The sequence below is a fragment of the Vidua chalybeata genome, chromosome 2 (genome assembly GCF_026979565.1).
Source record: "Vidua chalybeata isolate OUT-0048 chromosome 2, bVidCha1 merged haplotype, whole genome shotgun sequence".
NCBI classification, from domain to species: Eukaryota; Metazoa; Chordata; class Aves; order Passeriformes; family Viduidae; genus Vidua; species Vidua chalybeata.
In genome coordinates this window covers 67,827,537-67,834,438 of record NC_071531.1, presented here as the reverse complement: position 1 = coordinate 67,834,438, position 6,902 = coordinate 67,827,537, and the positions used below count along the sequence as shown (strand labels likewise).

At 41.9% G+C, this 6,902-nt stretch overlaps 1 long non-coding RNA gene across 6 annotated transcripts; it reads right to left on the bottom strand.

Annotated features, from left to right (window-relative positions):
* Positions 1–479: 479 nt before the first annotated feature.
* Positions 480–3,329, bottom strand: LOC128782301 (uncharacterized). Of its 6 annotated transcripts, XR_008428722.1 has the most exons (9): positions 3,225–3,313; positions 3,013–3,064; positions 2,730–2,831; positions 2,202–2,274; positions 1,598–1,682; positions 1,326–1,492; positions 922–1,017; positions 794–851; positions 480–557 (listed from the first exon to the last, which is right to left on the bottom strand). It is a non-coding gene; the product is annotated as an uncharacterized LOC128782301 (long non-coding RNA). The 6 variants fall into 6 exon arrangements; XR_008428724.1 differs by lacking the exon at positions 794–851 and having other exon boundaries at positions 3,257–3,329; XR_008428716.1 differs by lacking the exon at positions 794–851 and having other exon boundaries at positions 3,173–3,313.
* Between the last annotated feature and the right edge of the window lie 3,573 nt (positions 3,330–6,902).

Genomic DNA, 6,902 nt, shown 5'->3' with positions numbered 1-6,902 from the left:
TGAAAAGGCTGGGAAAAAAATTTAGTTCCTAGTTTCCTGCCTATTATTTAGTACATATCTGATTTGAAATCTATTTTCTGCATACCCTTGCGTGCATATTTGTTGGCACATGTGCTTCTTGCCATTATGGGGCAGATCCCATAGATTTTCTGCGTCATTAGTACAGAGAGCCAGTCATTAAAAAAAAAAAAAAAAAAATCTTATTTGCCTGAGCCGTTAAGATTTTTTCTCACAGTTCTGCCTGTGGCGCCTGTCACTAGCAGTCAAATAAGGACAATTTTACCATTCTCTCCTGCTGCTCTAATTTTTTTTTCAGTGCCAGTACATGTATTTGTTATTCTTTATAACTCCCTTTGAAGTTGGGAATCCAAGGGGAATCTAAAACCGACCAGATGTTTCTGCTGCTGGAGACACAGAAGACAGCAAGGATTAAGTTTAACTGAAACTTAGTTCTCTACAAAACCCCATTACAGTGAGAATTCTTCCTCAGTTAGTTTTATTTATTATTTATATTTGCACTTGCCATCCTGGGTAGGTGATACCTCAAGTCATCTGGCCTGGGAGAAAAATGGACGATTTATCCAAGTAAATAGTGTATCAGCAGCTGCCTGCGTTGATTTCCCTTATGGGGTTTCAGTTCCATTACACTGCATATTTCCCACCCACACTCTTTATACAGTATTTCGTGTTGAGGAAAATCATTCCCATCTCTGTAACTTCAGAGAACAGATATGTGGAACCATCCAGGGAGAGGGCAGTGCAACTCCTGTGTGCGTGGGGAGGGGTGACATACTTAAGAAGGTACTGGCCAGAAAACAGCATGAGATTTTTAACTCCTTCTCCTGTCATGGCTGAAAGGTGAGAGAAAGGAATAAAAGCTGACATGGGAGACTGGGTATGAGAGAGAAGGGTTGTGCTAACCTCCTCAAAGTGAGAGCAGCAGTCATCTCTCAGGTGGGAAAGGACAGGAAGAAATGTTTTTGTTTAATTCTGAGTTCAAGTAAGATGCTCTTGAAGCTGCAATACAAGAACAAACAAGAAAAAAGTTTTATAGCAGCCTGTGATATGAAATATGTGTAGTCCTGTACAGTGTCCATCTCCAAATTAGGCAGTGGGCAATCCTGCTGGCCTGCTTCTGCAGTCATGAGAAATAACCCACGAGAGAAAGGAGTGCATGTTCAGGCCTCACGGAGGTCCAAATGGGAAGGCAGAAGCAGAACAAGACCTTGGTCTCTCTTTACCTTAGGCACGGCTTAAGATAAAGTTTGGATCCACTTTCAGATTTTAAACACTTCAGATTTCTGGAGTACTGGTTACCAAGTTACCTCATCTGAGTTTGGGGGACTGCCTGTCCCTGTTGCTGTCTGTCACACCCGTATGTAGCTGTTGAGTGTGCTGATACCATTCAGCTGAGTTGGAAAGAGCTGAAAAGCTGATTTGTTTTCTACAGAATGGGTATCTAAGGAGAGGAGAAGAACTCAGAGTAGTGCCTCTGTGGAGGGAAAAACAAGCAGAAGTTATCAGCTAAGCATATTTGGCAGAGGACAGTTGGCTGGCCAGCACAGAAGAGCCACAGCACAGGCTGTCTTCTGCTCACCAAGAACATTATCTTTGTTCTGGGAGAGAAGACCAAAGACAATTGTACTCCTCTTGTCTGCTGCTCACAGGCTCTGATTGCAAATCTGTAGGAAGACAGACTTTATCAGTATCTGTTTCATGTCTGCGCTGGTTTGGTTTTTTTGAAGTCCAACCCTCTTTTGTGTTGATAAGTCAAGGTACATCTCTGGCAGATAGTTTTCCCTTTCCTCTCTGCTGTGGGATTCCAGCAGCTCTTCCCTGATTTTTCTCTCTATGGATTCACTTGATTGTTTCACACCAAATCTCGCTGCTTCTCAAGTCTTGATGTCACAGCCACCATAACTGAGAAATAGTGTTGGACTCTGCCTACGTTTCTATTCTAATTGGCCAGATGGATTGCTAACACCTTCACCGAGGCACTGTCCTCCATCATTAGCTGTTGGAGCTGTTGCTTAATATTGCAAGGCCCTGCACACCACCCTGATTTGTTTTTAAACAAGAAAATCAAAAGCCTTGTATAGAGCCTCCCAATGAACACCAGGTAAAATGCATGCACTGTAACAAGCTCTCTTCAGAAGAGCAAAAGGGAGTGGAGCAAATGATTTACTAGTGCCTATACTTACTTAAAGCTGCTTTTCTGATTTCAAAATATAGAAAGAAATTAAGTCCTGGAAACACTTGGTGATTTGGGATGTTCTGTAAGGTTTTGAGGAAAGATAAAAAGAAAAAAGCAATCACATGTTTTTATATTTTTAGGACCTGAATTTCCCAGCTTTGTATTAAAGGGAAACAGGTTAAAATCAGAGAATTTTTGACTTATGTATTTTCCCTTCTTTATTTTTTTGTCAAGGCATCAAGGCAGATGGTATGAAAAGCATTTATATTGGTCTCTCTGTTGATGGAGCTTAACCTAATAATCCAGGACTTGGAACTGGGTGCTTCAATAAAAAACCCTTTCTGAGAGATTTTTCCACTCAAAACACCAGGAGAAGTTTTTTAATTGACAACATCAAAAATTAGTATCCTGCCAGGACTACATTTTTTTACACCTTATTACTCAGAACAAAAGATTAATATGTTCTCATTCTGAGCAGGAGAGTTTTCAATAAATTTTTCCTTAATTAAACCAAAAATGAAGTGAAATGGTTTACCACAGGATTGTGAGAATGAAAAGCCCAATTCCATGTGTGATGTGCTGACCCTGGCTGGTCTGTAGGGTCCCACCAAAGTTACTCTATAACTCCCCTCCTCACCTGGACAGGGAAGAGAAAATATTACTCTTGGGTCGTGATAAGGACAGGGAGAGATCACTCAACAATTACTATTACGAGCAAAACAAACTCAACTTGGGGAAAATTAATATAATTTTTTACAAGTCAAATCAAAGTAGGATAATGAAAGATAAAACCAAATATTAAAAAAACTTCTCCCCACTCCTCCTTTCTTCTTGAGTTTCTCTTCACTCCTGATTTTCTCTAACTCTTTCCTGCAGTGACACAGGGGGATAGGGAATGCGAGCTTAGGTCAGATCATGCAAATTGTCTCTGCCAATCCTTCTTCCTTAGGAGGAGGACTCCTCACACCCTTTCCCTACCCCAGCATGGGGTCCTCCTCATGGGAGACAGCCCTCCCTGAACTTCTCCAACCTGAGCCCTTCCCACAAGTTACAGTTCTTTACAAGCAGGGTCTTTCCACAGGGTGCAGTCCCTTCAGGAACTGGCTGCTCCAGTGTGGATCTCCCACAGTGTCACAAGTCCTGCCAGCAAACCTACTTCAGAGTGGACTTCTCTGTCTCTGAGGTCACAAGTCATGCGAGGAGACTGTTCCAGCATGGGCCTCCCAAGGGGATGTAGTCTTCTTCAGGAATCCACTTGCACTATTGTGATGTCTTCCATCAGCTGCAGGTGGATCTTGCTTCACTATGGACCTCTATGGGCTGTGGGGGCACATTCTACCTCACCATGGTCTGCACCAGGAGCTGCAGGGTAATTTCTGCTCCAATGCCTCCAGGAGCACCTCCTGCCCCTTCTTCTCCACTAATCTTGATGCCTGCAAAGATGTTTCTCGTGCGTATTCTAACTCCTTTCTACTGCTGCTGTTCTGCAGATTTTTATCCCCCTTTTCATTGTCCCAGAGGAGCTGTCGCAGTTGCTGATGGGCTCAGCCTTGGCCAGCGGTGAGTTCGTCTTGGAGCCATCTGGCCCTGGATCTCTTGGATGTAGGGGAAGCCTCTGGCAGATTCTCAAAGAAGCCATCCCTATAGCCCCCTTGCTACCAAAGCCTTACCACACAAATCCAATATCCATATCAGTTATTTCTTTGTCCTAGTTTAAGCACTTTATTCTCTTCTGTTGATTCTGGTGATTGCTCTGTTCTCTTGTTTTTGATGGTTTGCTAGATATTTTGAAATTTACAGACTTACCTCAGTCCTTGAAATTAAGAAATCTCAGCTTTGAAAATTCCAAATTAAACAGTGATTCTGTGTTTCCCTTAATGGTGAGCACCTTGACATACAGAAAAGGCAGCATTCCCCTTTGTTCAGTTATAGTTTGAACTTCATCCTCTAACCCAGCTGTAGTGGAGAAAACTGAAAGACTGAAGCCAATGGATAAGAAGATACATGGTTCAAATCTAAAATTTGAAGTTCAGCACTGTGCAGCCCTCACCTGCATTTTTAGATTTTTGTGTGTGTGTGTTCTTGAGACATTGCATTTGAAATATATACAGGAAACTAAGCTTAGCTGGAAGACTGTAACTTGTAAATGTCTTCCCATGTATGTTTTGATAGAATGGTATGGGGGCGTAGGACAGGGCTGTGGATTTAGAAGATATTTTTATGCTTCCGTAACACAATCCATAGTCCATTTTAGACTTAGTTCTGATTAAACAAAGATATTCAGATGTGCCATGAAAGTTAGCAAATAGTGAAACATGTTCCTCAGTATTGTGACACTAACACTCCAAAGCAGCCTGACCAGGTGGGAGGTTACACCCTACTTTGTTAGGTCAGTTTGTGATGTTTTTCCAGCTACCTTAAAGTGTCTTGAAAGATAATTTAGTGTCATTTACAGTTGTCTTCTTCCATATAGGAGCACTGCAGGCGAGAGTGTGCAGTGGAAAGGACCAGTTCTGCCAACAGTAGGTGCCAAGGACGTAGCTTACCTATTGTCAGTAACATACTGTCTTATACAGTCAAACAGGAATCTCCCTTTTATCTCTTGCAGTCTTGAGTATTAGACTATATAGGCAATGAGTCCAAACCGACAGGGAGTCAGAGGGTAGATTGCACATCTACTGTGAGAGTCATCACCAGGCCAAGTACTCCATCAGGCCAGTTGGAAAAGCATCTTGTTACTGAGAGGTAGGGCTGGATTTATGTTGTGCCCAGCCCACTCAATTAGAGAGGGAGGATTAGATAGCCCAGAATATAGCTGTGATACTCTTGAGCACCGATGGGTTACAAGTCCTTCTGCTGTGCTCAGAGTAGCATATGTGAATAGGGTAAGGACTTGGATGCAGCCCCAGTACCCCCAAACTGTCTGAGTTATTCCAACAAAGTAGCATAGACCTTTGTGGAGCACGTTCTCTGCCAATCTGCAGTCATTTGTGTTCTCTTGGTCTTGGAAAACATTATGCCTCCTGTTCTCAAACAGTGCTCCTATTTCACTCATGGTTTAACAGCTGCCTTGCAGTTGTGGTCCTTAGATCTACCTTTCTTAGATCTTCAGTTTGCCCCATGGCCTCTTTCATCTTCCTTTCCTCAGGCCCTGGACAGATTCTGAGCTCCCTGCTAGTTTGCTGTTGCTTTGTATCTGCCCTCTGATTGCGGGTGCTGGTGTTCTGACAGTCTACCCGAATCCTTCGTTGCTCAGAGGAAATAATAACTCTCATTCAGCTGCTTTCTTAGCATTTATTGTGACATCCAAAGACAAATGCAAACTCATCTCTAGAATCATTATTCTCTTTGAAGAACAACGGATTGTCAGGGGAGACATTTTTTTTATGTGGATTCACTTAGAAGTTCTGTCCCCTAGTGTGGTTCTCCAGCTGCCCCTGTCATATCCTCCGTTGTTGTTTATCCAAGTTTTAATAATTTCCTTTTCATGCTAGAAAGGGCCACATAATTTTCCCTCTGTGTGTGCATGTATTTACACATGTATACATGTGTATATATGTATGTATGTATATATGTATACATGTGTATTTACCCATATATACACATGTATCTACTTCATGTTTTTTCATTTCTCTCAATTCATAACATATAAAATGTATAGGAAAAGGCATTCATTCAACTAAATACATTTATTATTTATGCATGGTTTATATTTTTGGCCTAAATTTCATTGAGTGCCAAAGGATTTTGTGCACCTTCATTTGGTTATTAAGGTATTTCTTAATCACCTCACATCATGACTAATTTTTGGAAGAGACACACTGATTTGTGAATAGGGTACACCTGCTTCTGTGTAGAAAAAAATGGAGGGGACCCTTCTTAGGATTACTAGAAGAGGTAGAGGCTGTGAACATTGTTCTGTGTAATCAAAAGAAAGAATATCAATATATTGCCAACCACGTTTCTTCCCACACTGAGCATCAGCTATTTATTTATGTTTTCTGGATCACCAAAGCTACTTTGAGATACCAGTGTAATACCTGAGTGGCTTTGGTTAAATTATTGTGGTTTCAAGTCATCTCTGTTTCTGATGGGAGATCAGGCCTGGTCTGGGACCAGCTAGAGGTGGTGGCTTGATTTGCTCTGTTAACATAAGGTTTCACCTAAAAGTGTTGAGATCAGTGTAAGGCTCACCTTTACAGCAGCATGCACAGATATGAGGGTGGAAAATTTCTCCTAGAAACTGTCATTCAAGTTTTGTGGGTAGAGTAGGAATGTTGTTTATTCCACTTCCAATAGCAATGTCACTTTACCTTGTAGCAAAAGGAACAGAAGGAAGCAGCAGAGGGAATGTCCCTCCAGTCATGACTCTGGTTTTGATAGTTTAAGCATTGGATAGCATTAAAAAAAATAAAAAAGATGACTTGCGAGTAATCAGGTACAACATCACTGGTTGTGGCAGGGGACAGGGAAAAACAGAGGAAAATCAGTGGAAAACATCAGCAAGTGTAGCCTTTGTCCTGCTGGAGTGAGCAGGACTTTTTTGACATATTTTTTTCAGTTCTGTGTCCCTAAAACATCCCAAACCCATGTAAAATGTACTTAAAGAGGAAAACTGAACACCATACCAGCCTGGAACACCTCAGCCCTGGGCTGTCCCACACTTTGGCACCACTCTTCCAGAGGACCTGGAGAAGCAGCATGTTCT